Genomic DNA, 15,828 nt, shown 5'->3' with positions numbered 1-15,828 from the left:
GTCAGCTCCTGAACACGAAATGGGGTGGATACCATTTTGTATTTTACCTCAGGCCGAAAAATGTCTGTGATCAGCCCTGCCTGAATCCCTGATCACACTCTATTATTTATCAACACGGCCACTGGAATCTCCCAAATAATTACACCACAGCAGACTTCCCTGTCCGGACAGTTCCTTACATTGTGCCATAGCTCACTTTCTTAATCTGGCTTCCGAGGTTGAAGCCCAATAAACTAAGAATTCAAATGCATAAATATTTACCCACACGACATTAGTTATACAGGTAGGAACACCAAATACAGATTCCTTTATGCCAAAGTGATAAGATTCTTGTAAGTGTTGAATAATGTACCTTATTACTATAGATATCTCCTTTTGGAGAAAACAAATTAAATCAGATTTTAGATATATATTTATTTAGACTAATTGCATTCTGGGAAATAAAGTTTATCCTTTGCCTTCTTCATGCTGTTCAAATTGCTTTTTGTATCTCTGGTATAAACACAGATTTAAGAAAATCGTGAGTGGAATTTACTAGGTATGCTCTGGACTCAAGAGGAACATATAGTTGACACTTATTCCGTGTTACCCATGGGCTCCAGTTTTGATTGGAGTCTTTGTAAATTTTGTTTCTGTCAGCACTCATGTCACAGGTAAAGTTTACCTTTCTTCCTGCATTCTTCATGTGCATTTGAAATACAAATGAATTCAGTTATTGGGTAGGAGTTCTAGCAGGTGGGATTGGTCAAAGTTGTCTTCAGAAGTGTGAGGGTGTTTAAATCAGTGCAAAGCACTGGCAGGATTCTCCACTGGAAGAACACTTACTAGGTTGCCATGCTGCTCAAGAGAAAAATCTCCAATGGGCACTGGGAAGACAATGGAGGCAGTGCCAGTTTTGTACACCTTTTTGCAAGAAACCTCCCTTAATATAACACATTTTATATGCTATTTTCACTAACATGTGCACTTTAATACATGCTTTCTCCTAATATATGTGCTTTTGTACACATTTTTTTGGGGTGGGAAACCATGTTGCATAATTCAGAGAAGTTTAAATTTCAAATGATAGCTGTGTTTCATTCACCTGCAAATTAGATGATTTCTTGTTAAAATGCAATCAGATTTATCCCCCACCTCGATGTGCCTTCCCAGCACTTAGCAGGAGCCCTCTGTCTCAGGGCTTCAACCTCACACCAACACAGAACACCTTGTAGTGCCTGTGCATGTAGAAACCATTGTAGTATAGTTGGGTAGTCTCATTTCCCTTCCAGACTGATAGGCACGGGCTTCCAAAATTCAGTATTTAGGGACATGACAACAGGCTCGAGCCCTGAACCATAGCTTAGTCGATAGAGCACGAGTCTCTTAACCTCAGGGTTGTGGATAAGGCTAACCAGAGTTCTGCCTGAAAACTGGAGCCAGGCTTGTCGTGCAGGTAGCCTGACACGGTAACATCCAGGAAGAAAAGTAGATAGGGGAAAGCGTGATTTTGAACAACTGAATGGTGGGAGCTGAAATAGTTAAGCAGGCCCTCTCTGTTGCTGCTCTGCAATTTCAAAGCACAGCCTCCCAAGGCTGATTTTCACTTAAAGCAAAAAAAACCTTAAGGAGGAAGAGAATTTTGGCATCTAGTTTGGCCCCAGCTGATCAACCCGGGTTTGCTGTTGACTTGCGCCATCTCTCAATGGTCCTTAGTGTTGATGACCTGATCCAGTTCTTTTGCTGCTGCTGTTGTTGTTTAGTCATTTAGTTGTGTCCGACTCTTCGTGACCCCATAGACCAGAGCACGCCAGGCATTCCTGTCTTCCACTGCCTCCCGCAGTTTGGTCAAACTCATGCTGGTAGCTTCGAGAAAACTGTCCAACCATCTCGTCCTCTGTCGTCCCCTTCTCCTTGTGATCTTTCCCAACATCAGGGTCTTTTCCAGGGAGTCTTCTCTTCTCATGAGGTGGCCAAAGTATTGGAGCCTCAGCTTCACGATCTGTCCTTCCAGTGAGCACTCAGTGAGCACTTTTGCTGTTAGCATGTACTAAAAGAATATCCCATAGCCTCTTTCATGTTTAAAAGACTTTTAAAACTCCCAGAGCTCTTTGGGTGCCAGTTGTCCTGGCTTTGAATTTTACAGTAAAAGTGTATTCTGATCGTAAATTCTCAAGAAGGTTAAACATAAATTAGTCATAAAGCTGGCGAAACTGGAAGGTTGTGAGATGATCTCAAATTTTCCAACGGTTTTTTAAAAAAACCTTTTCCGTGTTTGTTTAATTAAAGAAGGTAGAGGTTGGGGGGTGGGAGGGGGGAAGGAAAAGAGCTAATTTCTTTTAGAAAAATGTGCCTCTTACTTATAACCTCAAACTTTCATGTGCAGAGCACTATGGAACGCTGCAGATCTGAGCTCCATTTAAGACAACAAAGTGGTATTTGATAGTCTGGCTCTTCTGTAGAACAGCTCTCCTTCCTGTCTTTGATGTGAGGATGGTTTATTTAATCAATTATTAATCAAAGTTATGGCATTCTTCTTATATATTTAGGTAAAACTAAAAGATGCTAGCTTCTCCTTGCTTTCTTGTTTAAATAAATGTTTAATCAGATTTTAGAAATACTGGTTTTTGATTATATATATATATATATATATATATATATCGGGATAAGAATTTCAGAACTCCCCCCTCCCTCGATATTTTTTTTAAAGTTTGGAATGTGTATGCTTTAGAATAAAAATGTTCCATTAATTGTACAATGAGGTGCAGAAGTGAGCTTTTTCTTTTCTTTTCTTTTCTTTTTTAAAACTTTATCGAAAAGTGTAATGAAAATAGAAGACAGGTTGTTTTATTAGTAACTCCTTTGCACAGGTGTTTGGGTTTGGAGGCAGCCACTTGAATGGCAACACTGTAGAAGGACAGATTGATCTTTCGTGCAGGGAGAATTTTGATCAGTTGGTAACATTTGCCAGTTTAATCCTGGGTGGTGGGGGTGGGGCATGACTGCAAGAAAAAAACCTCAACTGCAGCTAATTAGTAGCAATGAACTGTGGGTAAGGACAGTCCATTTTAACGTGAGAAGAAATTTTACAGTAACCACCATTTGAGGGGGGGTGGGAAGTGTATAGAAGGAAACGCTCCCTAGCTGACCCTTGTGGCAATCTCTGTTTCATGTTGCAATAATCCTGTAAATTACTATGCTTTCTTATACAGTAACTTGGAGTTAATTAGTAATTTAACATGCCTCTACACTACTAAATGTCTTCCTTGCATTATATTATGTTGTTTCATGGTCCTACCTTAACACTAATGGGGTTTTGTTATATTTCCTCAAAACACTAACAGTAAAACAAAAGTGAGCGGGAAAATTAATTAGTTTCCCTTTTACCTTTGATTTACCTGTTATTAACAATTAAAGTGGTGGTGCGCTCCCCCCCCCCCCACCCGCCTGCCCCGAGTGCCGTACGAGGCTAGGGAGGAGATTTCAAAGCTATAAATGAAGTGGGTGGGTGCAGCTGTGATTCAGAGAAAGGGGCAGAAAGATGACTGGAAAGGCAGCCTTTGGAATCGATGCTGCAACCTTGAGATTGGACACACAAATACCGTACCAAGCTGAATTGATGGGGGGCAGCCAAGCCTGCTTTCACAATGCTGCAGTTTTGTTTACTTTCAAAACTTTGTCAGTGCCTTCTCATCTATGCCCGGTTTCCTAAAGAAGGGATGGAAGGTACTACGAACGTTGTGATATTGTGCCGGACCGGTAGTGCAATTGATTCTGTTCTGCCTACCTGGACAGGAAGAGGTCTCTATCAAACATCTGCATGAGCTTCTTCAGCAGGAAAGGTCTGGGAATAGACGGGGGACTTTCTGCATATGTATTGAAGCTGGACTATTTTTCAGGTGGACTCTGATCTTTTGCAGCTAGAATAAACATTAATATATATATTAATGTTATATATACACACACAATATATATACACAATATATATATTAATGTTATACACACACACACACACACACACACACACAATGGTACCTCAGGTTAAGTACTTAATTCGTTCTGGAGGTCCGTTCTTAACCTGAAACTGTACTTAACCTGAAGCACCACTTTAGCTAATGGGGTCTCCTGCTGCCGTTGCACTGCCGGAACACAATTTCTGTTGTCATTCTGAAGCAAAGTTCTTAACCTGAAGCACTATTTCTGGGTTAGCCGAGTCTGTAACCTGAAGCGTATGTAACCTGAGGTACCACTATATATATATATATGTATATATGGTTGAGGGATCAATTGGAAGACAGGTTCTAGGCTAATCCAAAATAAATAAAGCATTGGCAATTCCCTCACCAATAATCATCTCCTTGCCAGTGATAGATTTTATTTTTGCAATGTCAAAGTTAAGGTTGACTCAAATGGTTCTATCATACAATGGGCTTTTGCCATTGTAAGAATCTTTCTTTCTTTCTTTCTTTCTTTCTTTCTTTCTTTCTTTCTTTCTTTCTTTCTTTCTTTCTTTCTTTCTTTCTTTCTCTCTCTCTCTCTCTCTCTCTCTCTCTCTCTCTCTCTCTCTCTCTCTCTCTCTCTCCTTATTTCCTCTTCTTTTTATATAAAAGAAATGTAGCACTTTAATTTTCTGCCCTAAAAGATCAGTGGTATACAATGGAGCAGGCTTCATAAAAAAAACGAGAGAAAAAACGGAGCCTTTCCCGGGAAAGGAAGTATTCGAAGCGGCCCTGTGAATCCAACACAAAACATTTCCCGAAGATTTTGTCTCTGGGGGCTTCGGCTAAAAGAAGTGTTGCTACCATTTAAAACCCCTATTCTTTGCAGCGGGATTTGAACATTCCATAAAAAATTCATCCTTGCTTTAAGAGATTTCTGCCTCTCTGTCCTCTCTATTGTTAGACAAATTGAAGTGTGCACTCTGAAGGAGTGTGGCAGTGAACTGAGAATTTATTTACTCATTCGATTCTAATATTGAGAGAATCTACTCTCTCCGCTCAAAGGGTAGAGCAACAATACAAGTGACACCGGGTCATCCGGCACTTCATAGCTACCTGTGAGATAGAATTGTTCTCGTGGCAGATAGGAAGTGACTGAAACCTCTTTTTCTCATCAATGTCTATTATGATTGATGGCTCTATGGTCACATTGAATATGCCCTTTTTAAATAATTCACAATGTCATCATCATAGTACTAGTTTATAACTAGCCTGTTATTTTTACCTTTGTTCATTCACTATCAGAAGGTTTGATAAATTAAATACTGTGGGTTTTTAGTGGTATTATAACACACTGAAGCGTAGGCCTTTTTTTTTTTAAGGAGATCCCCCCCTTCCTTTTAAACAAAATTCTAACTGAGTGCAGCAGTTCCCTCTCAAGAACTTAAAAGCAACAACACACCAGTAGTTTGCAATAAAATAATTTGCTGAAGGAGCATTTCCCAAATGGAAGGGTTTCCTTGTTGAACTATGATAAATATAAAGGAAATGCAATATGCGGGATTTTTCTAGATTATGAAGCCTTTAGCCGTCACGTGTTGTAAATGTAACAAGTGTCTGCTGGTGGTGGGAAGTAATAGTTTCCTTCCTAATGCCAACTGCATGTTTTAATTATTCACATCTGTGGAATCTTTAAATTCCCTGTGGAGCAGGAGGACAGTTATTTAGATCTAAGCCATTTTTAACAATGAGCTATGCCAAAATATTTAACCGAGAGAAATGGATAACTATTTATTTTAATTAATTGCATAAGAAGCATATGAGGTGACATCTTAGCTCTTTAATTTCATTTGATTGCAAAAATGATGCCAATTACATGATGGGGAGGGGGGAGAGAATCCTGCTAAACTGTTGCTTTGTGTCACCCATACATGTAGCTGCAGTATCAATGGAACGCATTGCACTGCTAGCACCTCTTAAAAAAAACCAACCCAATCAGATCTGCACTGTATTTTATTATCTTCTGAACCAGCTCTCCTGGACTCTTGACTCTTAATTTTTACTTTTGTTTTGTAAGCTGCTCAATTTTATTTGTGATACAGTATATAGCTGACTTGTTCCCTTTCGTTTAGTTTTTAGGACATTTTATGGATGTTGTTTGTATTTCTGTTGTTTTTCTGTAAACTGCTTAGAGGGGTTTGCTACACTAAGTGGTATTAAAGATTTTTAAATGAATGAATGAAAAATTATTCTCCATATTATTATTATTTTATGTATTGATTGATTTACTGCAATATATAACATATTTCAGTTTCACCTTCACAAATTCACCCGGATTTACTGGATTTCTATCCCACCTTTTCCTCTAAGGAGCTCAAGGTGCATGGTTCTCCCCTTCTCCTCAATTCATGAGTTTCATGGCCAAGTGGGGATTTGAACCCTGGTTTCCCAGGTCCTAGTCTGACACTCTCACCACTACACCATGCTGACTCTCAGTTTTCTATGCGATCATATAGTTTGGCAGGCAGGCATATGTCATGGAAGTAGCTTATGCCATGGGAAACAGTGGCAGCTGAGGCACTGAGTTTAGAGCACTAGACTGGAGACCTGTGTAACCTGTTCTTTTGGGGGGGGGCACAAATGTCACTGTCCCCATTTGTTGGTTACCTGTTGTGACAGTAACAAACAGGCAGATGAGGCTCCCTCTCAGGGCTGCATCTTGGGTTTCTTACAATAAGAGTGTACTACTTGCTTTTATCACATGCAGTGGCGTAGCGTGGGTTGTCAGCACCCGGGGCAAGGCAAGTAATTTGCGCCCCCTAACCCGTGGATTTGCGCCCCCTAACCCATGGATTTGCGCCCCCTAACCCTAACCCCCAGATGTTGCGCCCGGTGCGGCCAGCCCCCCCTGCACCCCCACGCTACGCCACTGATCACATGTTTGTTTTGGTTTTTCTCTACAGCTTTACACATGTCTTACCTACAGCCAGGTATGGAAGGGCTATCTGCTACTCCTGAGACATTCTACCAAAAATGAAAAATAAGTGTGCTTCTACCCTGGGCATTTACTGATTTGCATGACACGGGTGGCACTGTGGTCTAAATCACAGAGCCTAGGGCTTGCCAATCAGAAGGTTGGTGGTTTGAATCCCCATGATGAGCTCCTGTTGCTCGGTCCCTGCTCTTGCCAACCTAGCAATTCAAAAGCACGTCAAAGTCCAAGTAGATAAATAGGTACTGCTCCAGTGGGAAGGTAAACGGCGTTTCCGTGTGCTGCTCTGGTTCATCAGAAGCAGCTTAGTCATGCTGGCCACATGACCCGGAAGCTGTCTGCGGACAAATGCCGGCTCCCTCAGCCTATAGAGCGATATGAGCGCGCAACCCCAGAGTCGTCTGCAACTGGACCTAACGGTCAGAGGTACCTTTACCTTTACCTTTATGATTTCATCACCCAAATATCCTTCTGTGTTTTCCCCATTTTTCTTTCAGGGCTCAGAATCCCCTCTTTCCCTCTTTTCTCCTTTAAGCAACAGAACAGTTGTGCCATCTCCCGAGTGTCAGTAAACCATAGCACAGTTGGTCTGCATTAGCCACTCTGTTCACTTTGTATGTCTTTGGTCTGTCCCTCCTCTCTAGGAATGGACGTTCTCAAATGACCCTCCACTCCACTCATTTTACCCTCTAAATGGCATTCATTGCCTATGAGGCATTCTCCCTCCTGCCCAGAATGAGTGCTATGGGGGCCCTTGATCAGAATTGGGACCAATGACAAGGGGGCTGTTAACTCTCCTCCTACAATCTAGCCTGGTCTCATACACACATCCCAACTTCAGATGTGCATACATTTTGCTTACTTTGTAATAGGAAGGTTCTCGATAAAAATGGGCAAACTTCATCAGCTCAGTTTGGAGAAGTGTCACCAGATGCGAACATTTTTGGAGGATTTTCAGAAAAAATCCAAACTTATGCAGGAACTCCTTTCTATTCCAACCCAAAAGAAAGAACAACTCTTGGGACCATACTGCTTACCTTGCATTTGAAGTTAGCATTGCAAGCCGCAGGTGTTTGTATTTCTGAGCCCAGAAATGTGGGGTGTCACGGCATATTGAAATATGCCCACTAGGCCTAGGCATACCTGAACCATGCCTGCTTGGGACAGCATTTGTAGAGGGCCAGGGTTTTTCTGCTACAAATATTTCCGCTTAGGAATGAGCTGGGGAAATGAAGGACCCTACAGCAAGCCAGTAACCTAGTGCTGCAAGGCTGGTGCCAGGCGAAACTGACCTGTGGGTGACTGGCAACAAACACTCTACTAGGCCAAGATTCACTGAGAACTACGTTGGAAAGGCAATTCACTTCACATACAGTGGTACCTCGGGTTACATACGCTTCAGGTTACATACGCTTCAGATTACAGACTCTGCTACCCCAGAAATAGTACCTCGGGTTAAGAACTTTGCTTCAGGATGAGAACAGAAATTGTGCTCCAGTGGCATGGCGGCAGCAGGAGGCCCCATTAGCTAAAGTGGTACCTCAGGTTATGAACAGTTTCAGGTTAAGAACGGACCTCCAGAACGAATTAAGTTCTTAACCCGCGGTACCACTGTATTGGCATTAGGAATGGATTAATATGTCAGTTTGAGTTTCTCATTTTTTCCATCTTAAATTCAGTCTTCCACAGTTCCACATCAATTTCTCTCTCTCTCTCTCTCTCTCTCTCTCTCTCTCTCTCTGCGTTTAAAAAAAATATCCTCACGAAAATTCGCCAGCATTTTAGTGCAAATTTCTCCCAATAAAGCTGTGCATCTAAATGTGAATGGATGAAACATATTGCTTTGGCTGCAGCCTTAGTAAAACTATTCAGTCTTTATGAAAAGAAAAATCCCATTATGTAATGAACAGTAAGCACTGTGAGGCCATTTGAATGCTAATTACCTGTGAGTGTTTATGTTCAGCCGCTTCTGCACCATATGTAGATTGCAGCAAGCAAGGCTCAGTTCTATATTCCATAGGATAGGATGTGTGACACGGAGAGTTTTTATAGGATGTGGCTTGCTGCCCATATACTTCCTTGCAGCCCAATGTACCTGCATAGACAGAAGGTGCTATGTGAAGAATTATTACATGCAAGTTGTGACTTAGCTAGTAACCTTTGTTCACCTGTACCAGCATATACTAGAAATACTTAAGGCAGCTCATACAGTATGTTCTGCTCATGCCCATTGCAGACATCTCTTTAAAATGTCTTTATAAGGCTCATCACTGTTTTGGAACCGTTCCCTATTCATAAGCATAGCAGGGCATTATTTGGCTCTAGCTGCTGTACTGGAGATGGAATTACATTACTGATGAGTGATCTCTTCTCAATTCAGAACTGGGCTTAGTTAATAGTAGCTGTTTTCCAAAACAATTTGAAATTGATCTGTTTCCTAGGCTAAATTCAGAGACTTCATTCTGCTTGATAGGACACCAGTGTGTGTGTGTGTGTGTGCGCATGCACACACATACAAATTGCCCTTCTCTCCCATGGCCACTCATGAACCCTGAGCTCTGTTCTGCTGTTTCCTTCTTCTGTATGTGGAAGCAGCTGTGATGATCTAGGTCTCTGCTTCTCCCTGGTTCCAAGAATGCTGAAACAACAGTGTGCCAGGTGAAAGGGACTCTGGGAAACACACTGCCTGTACATCAGGAGCTCAGGGTTCCCTGTGCTTGGAACACTGCTGAGCATGCTCACAATAATATTCCAGGTGGCAAGAGCAAATACTGACCATCCTGCTGACTGTACTCAGCTGCCCTGAATGCAGTCTACTCCCAGCGCTCTTTGCTAATCTGTACATGCCTAGAAGATGGGTTTACATTCTGAACCAGTAAATAGTAATTGATTGGGCAGTGGAGTATGAGTAGAGAGAAATTACATATCCCAAATGAAGTAACTACAAGCCCACTGATGAAGCAGGGTGAGGCGCCTACCTTGCCTCTGCCACTGCCCCGCCGTCTCCACTGGAAGTGGAGAAGCAGGGCTGGCAGTTGTTTCTGGTGAGATCTTGCGAGATCTCACAGAACACACGAGATTTTGCGAGACTTCACTGAAATCTTGGCGGCAAGCGCTGCTGGTACTTTGTGGGTGCCACTGCTGCACAGTGGTGTGGCGGCACAAGGGAGTGGGGTGGCAGAGGGGCAGTGCCAAACTGACTCTGCGGGGTTGCAAAAAAATCCCCAGAGAAGCGTGCAAGGGGTGGAAGGGGAGATTGTTTCATCCAGCAAGCAGAAATGTTTGCACTTATGGAGCAAATCATCCTAGCGCTACTTTGAATCCTACCCTTTATTTACAGGCAACAACCATTTGGGGGGGTGTCCAATTGGGCGCGTAAAGTGCCATAACAGGCTAACACGTGCTTCACACTGGGAGCCAGTATGGTGTAGTGGTTAAGAGCGGTAGATTCGTAATCTGGTGAACTGGGTTCGCTTCTCCGCTCCTCCACATGCAGCTGCTGGGTGACCTTGGGCTAGTTACACTTCTCTGAAGTCTCTCAGCCCCACTCACCTCACAGAGTGTTTGCTGTGGGGGAGGAAGGGAAAGGAGAATGTTAGCCGCTTTGAGACTCCTTCGGGTAGTGATAAAGCAGGGTATCAAATCCAAACTCTTCTTTTTCTTCTTCTTCTTCCACCGATGCGCTGGGTTATGTTCCTGGATTTATTATTACATTTACATCATATCTCTTTCTCCAAGGAGCCCAGGGTTGTGTACATGGTTCTTTCTCTCTCCATTTATCCTCATAAAAACCCTGTGTGGTAGGCAGGTTAGGTTGACAGGCTGTGATGGGCCCAAGGTCACCTAGTGAGTTTCATGGTAGAGTGAGGATTTGAGCCTGCCTGGGTCTCCCAGGTTATGTTCCAGCACCCAGACCACTATGCCATATGCTGTAGTCTGGAGATCTCCAAGAACACACCTGAGTGCTCAGCAGGTGTGTTTCAGCTACTCATTTGCCTTTGGTCATCTGTTCCCTTGGCCTTCCAGAAAGTCACTTGTGTGATAGCACCTTGCATGGCATGATTGGCTGAAGACGTGGTGGCTGACTTGTGTCATTTCACACAACAGTATTTTGAGTCTTTCCTGTTTGTTTGTTTGTTTGTTTGTTTGTTTTTGCTGTGCCATGTTGTTGATTTCTGTTAGAGCAAAAACATCAGGTACGTTGTGTCTCTAAGAAACACAGACATTCCCCATCCAGGCATTTTAAATATATATGAATCAAATGCATCAGGCCAGTTTGTGGTGTCTGAATGGAAGTCTTTAGTTTATGAAAATTAGAATTATTTAGATTAAAAATTTTTTTTGTTCCGCAGTCAGCTTGAAACGTTGCAAAAACTCTGCAGGTGCACACTGGTATAACAAAACCATTGAACAGATGGTGGAAGGTACCAGGCCAACTCAAGGGATTAAATGCAAGGCTTTTGAAATTTAAAATTAAAGCTGGGTGATCTTGGGGAAGAAAACGTGCTTGCCAAACATGCCTGCTCAAAGGAGGGGGGGGGGAGTTCTTCAAGTTCTCAAGACAAGCTGACTTTGATTCAAGTAAGGCCCCAACGCCTATGCATTTAGGGTACTTGACAGAGCTGGAAACAAATGGAATGAAGCAAAAATAAGATATATCAAATGATTTGGTTGGTCCTTATCTTCAGTAACATTTAATGCTTCATTTTTTGCATGGCTTGGACAGTCATAGTGCCTTAAGTGTCTATACAACGGTTCCTTGGTTCTCGAACTTAATCCGTTCCGGGAGTCCGTTCGACTCCCGAAATGGCTCAGAAACCAAGACACGGCTTCCGATTGGCTGCAGGAGCTTCCTGCACTCAATCGGAAGCTGTGGAAGCCATGTTGGACATTCAGCTTCTGCAAAACGTTCGCAAACCGGAACACTCACGTCTGGGTTTGTGGCATTTGGGAGTCAATTTGTTTAGGAGCCAAGCCGTTCGAGTACCAAGGTACCACTGTACTAGTAGAATAATTCAAGGATTTGCTATTCAATAGCATTCCTGACCTGCTAGCTCTGGGATAGCCATTGTGGCACTCTCCAGATGTTGTGGTGTTGAACTCTCATCAGGCCCAGTTTGTATTGCCAATGGTCTGAGAGATGTTGGACTGAATTGTAGTCCACAATGGGGGGGGGGCATACATTGGCTACTGCTGTGTAGTTGTTCACAGGCCCTTTCATAGATACAGATTCCAGATGCTGAAAACTTAGTTTAGCCTTAGTCATTTGTATCAGTGATCTGTAAGTGACCCAGAGTGAGAAAACTCACCTAGGGCAGTTTGGTTATCTATATGGGACAACATATGTGTGATATGAAACTCCTAGTTATCTCCTTCTAGATAAGTTTGCAGCCAGATACTTACCATTCCAGCTTACTCCCAGTACCTATTCCACGTAGCTAATCCATGAGTTAAGCAGGCTTGCCTGGCACCTTCATTGTACACCTTTAGATGCCAGGTGAAAATGTTCCTCTTCAACTAGACCTTTGGTTGATTAAGACCCTATATCCTTTTAAATGTGTTTGTGGGAAGGGGAGGGGGGTTATTGGTTTGGTTTGTTCTTGCCAGTGTGGTGTAGTGGGTAAGAGCAGTGGACTCATAATCTAGTGAACCGGGTTCGCTTCCCCGCTCCTCCACATGCAGCTGCTGGGTGACCTTGGGCTAGTCTCTCAGCCTCACTCACCTCACAGAGTGTTTGTTGTGGGGGAGGAAGGGAAAAGGAGATTGTTAGCCGCTTTGAGACTCCTTAAGGGGAGTGAAAGCCGGGATATCAAGTCCAAACTCCTCCCCTTCCTCCCTCCCCCCTCTTCCGCCTCCTCTTCTTCTTCTTCTGTATTCTTCTTCTGTATTTTGTGTTTTTATCTTGTATTTTTAATAAATATAATAAATAACAACAGCAACCCAATGCATACTTTCTTGGGAGCAAATCCCACTGAACTTAATAGGACTTACTTTTCGGTAGGCGTGAGGTGGTGCTTCACTTCTTTTGTCAATAAATATTCACATTTGTCCAGAATTCTAATTACCTGAATCTTTTGGACATCCAGTCCATTTAAGTAAATGGCACTGAGTTGCAGGATGCCCCCCATCCCCCCCAAAGTGTGATTTCTTGGCACTTCTCTTCTTGCCTTAAATGAATATTCAGTTTCTGATTTAATTCTTGATTTCTCAATTGGAGCTGCTGCTCAAATCTCTGTTCTTTGAGATGCATCCATTCACTCATTCGGAAACAGAATGGTTTTCTCTCTTGGTCTTTCTTTCCAAACAGTAAAGGAAATTAGTTTTGGAATAACCATCATAACCCAGGGACTTTCTGTTCTAAATGTCACCTTTATGTCAGGAGCATTGTGGCCTGCTCATAGAGCTATTTCAATTTCTCTCCGAAGCTGGGCATTGTTTTCTGCAGTCCCCCCCTTCTATATTATTTTTATGGTCATTCTTAATTGGGAGCCTGATGGGAGCATTTAAGCTTACAATGAAGAAAAAAAAAGCCTACTGGGTAGAAAGCAGCAATCTCAGAAGCTTTGATGGCCTTGTTGGCCAGAATTTGTAACTCCGGTGACCTGTTTGCTTACAGCTCTATTTGAAATAGAAATGGCTGGTAATATTGTGCTGTGTTTGCTAGAGCCCTTGTTAATACATTAGATAACCTATTAATCAGAACTTTATAGTCCTATGCAAAATGTGCCTGGAGGACAATTTAATCACTTATTACAGCTGGTTTATATATTTACTTTCCCTTCCCCCCCTTCCCATCATAAGCAGCATGTTCTTTAACAAAAAATAAAATAAAAATGAAGTTGTAGGGAGAAATGTAGGTTGAACATGGCAAATTCATTGTTCCACTGAAGGCTGAGACCTTCAGCTAGTTCAGAATGCAGGTGTTGCCCGGGAAAAAATACAACCTCGGCTATTGTTAATAGGTTTGGAAATAAATGAGTGAGGCTGCCATCCACAGAAACCTTTAGTAAAAGAAAACATAATTTGATTATTGCTTGAGGGTGGGGGGAAAGGGGGGGGAAAAGGCACTATAACTGAATGACTGCCTTTCATTTTGCTTTCTTACACCTGCCGGATGATTTTTTGAGGGGAGCCAAGTCATTGCTTAAAGACTTCAATTAGCAATATCAGTTATGGAGGGAAACTTCAGCGAATGTCTGGCTTCCTCCATCCAAAGCTGAAACCTTTCAATGCAAGACAGCTGATTTGGGATGCTTTAGTTGGCAGCCACAGGCTGGCAAGCTGAACAGATATAAATTAACAAGAAAAGGTTAAATCAGAGTAAACTGAGTTTGCATCAACATCTACAGGCTAAAGTAAATTCTGAACCGAGGCCTTCGCTCTGCCCTTTCTTTTTGCTTCTGGAAAATCCAGCCATGTGCTGCTGGGGCAAACCCTTGGTAGTTTTATAGATTCTTCTCTCCCTTCCAGATCTTTTTCTCTCAAATATTAGATGCCACCCTAACATAATTGGGGATTTCCAATCCTGTTGTTGTATCAATAGAATTCGATCTTCAATTCTCAAATTGGTTGTCATGGCTTTTCTTCTCTTGTGTACGACTGGAGCAGGAGTTTTCAATTCCATGGTGTTTCTAACCCATTCACAAGGAGGTATCCGCCATGTGAGCAAGTTTGGCAGGGTCATGGACAAGCTCAATCCATGACAGCATTTCCTGGGATGATGCCCATATCGGTACCACATTCAACTCAAGGGCTGGGAGCAGCATAGATCCCTCACATGGCCTGTATGGAATGATAGTTACTCCCTTAGGGGAACCATCTCCTATTTATGCTACTATTCCATGAAGATGAAGTTAAAGACTGGGCAAACTGGGGGAGCAAACTTGTAACATTTATGGGTGCAGTACTCAAACCCAGTCTTTGTGGGACATCGTGAACTATCTGAAGATAATATATAAGACATTTCCAGAGTCTTCTCTTGCTCTGGGTATCCCTCTCAATATCCTTGTGTTACCTTATTCCTTTTATAAACTGACAGTGGACTTTACACCTACAAAGGTATTTAAGCAGTTTACAAATAGAAAAACCCAAATACAGAAGCATTAGAATATAAACATTCAATATTAAAATGCACAGTACAACAATCCCATTAAATATAAAAATGCTCTGCCTTCATCTCCCTCTATCCCTGGAGTTACACTGTGGCTGAAGATCCCCATTTCACCCTCAGTCTTTGCTCCCTGATCCCTCTCAATTCCTTTACCCTTCTTCACACTTTTGTCTCTCTCATACTTATCCCCTCCCCCCTGTCTATTACAGTGGTACCTCGGGTTAAGAACTTAATTCGTTCTGGAGGTCCGTTCTTAACCTGAAACTGTTCTTAACCTGAGGTACCACTTTAGGTAATGGGACCTCCCATTGCCGTGCGATTTCTGTTCTCATCCTGAAGTAAAGTTCTTAACCCAAGGTACTATTTCTGGGTTAGTGGAGTCTGTAACCTGAAGCGTCTGTAACCTGAGGTACCACTGTACTATTAGCAGTAGTAGTAGTCATCATAATATTTCTATGTGCACAAATATAGCAGTGTAATTTAAAATGTTGTTTTTGTCTCTAGGCATTCTGATATACTTTTGTTTTACGCATTTGGGTCCACAAAGTTATAAATGCTAAGCACCACAAGATAATGGAAGCTTCATAAAAATCTCTATAGGACAAAGAACTGCAAGGCATTGTGGATTTATATTTTACCTTGCTAAGCTGAAAATCTAGAGTTTTTACTTTCAACACCACAATTATTATTTTTGCTTCTTCTTTTTTTCTCTGGGATTGTTAGGGTTAATGGAAGAAAGGTTATTTCCTCATTTCTCCCATATTTGACATTACTGTATATATTATGTACACAGTGCATAAGACCTACAG

At 42.2% G+C, this 15,828-nt stretch overlaps 1 long non-coding RNA gene across 1 annotated transcript in view; it reads right to left on the bottom strand.

The window, feature by feature from the left end:
- Window positions 1-15,450, bottom strand: part of LOC309380452 — a 244,569-nt gene extending 229,119 nt beyond the window's left edge. The window contains exon 1 of the long non-coding RNA XR_014172940.1: window positions 15,381-15,450. This is a non-coding gene — a long non-coding RNA (uncharacterized lncRNA). The remainder of the gene's footprint in view (window positions 1-15,380) is intronic.
- Window positions 15,451-15,828: the final 378 nt, after the last annotated feature.

Source organism: Podarcis melisellensis (assembly GCF_964234715.1).
Source record: "Podarcis melisellensis genome assembly, chromosome: 1".
NCBI lineage: Eukaryota > Metazoa > Chordata > Lepidosauria > Squamata > Lacertidae > Podarcis > Podarcis melisellensis.
This window is presented reverse-complemented; position numbering and strand designations above follow the sequence as displayed.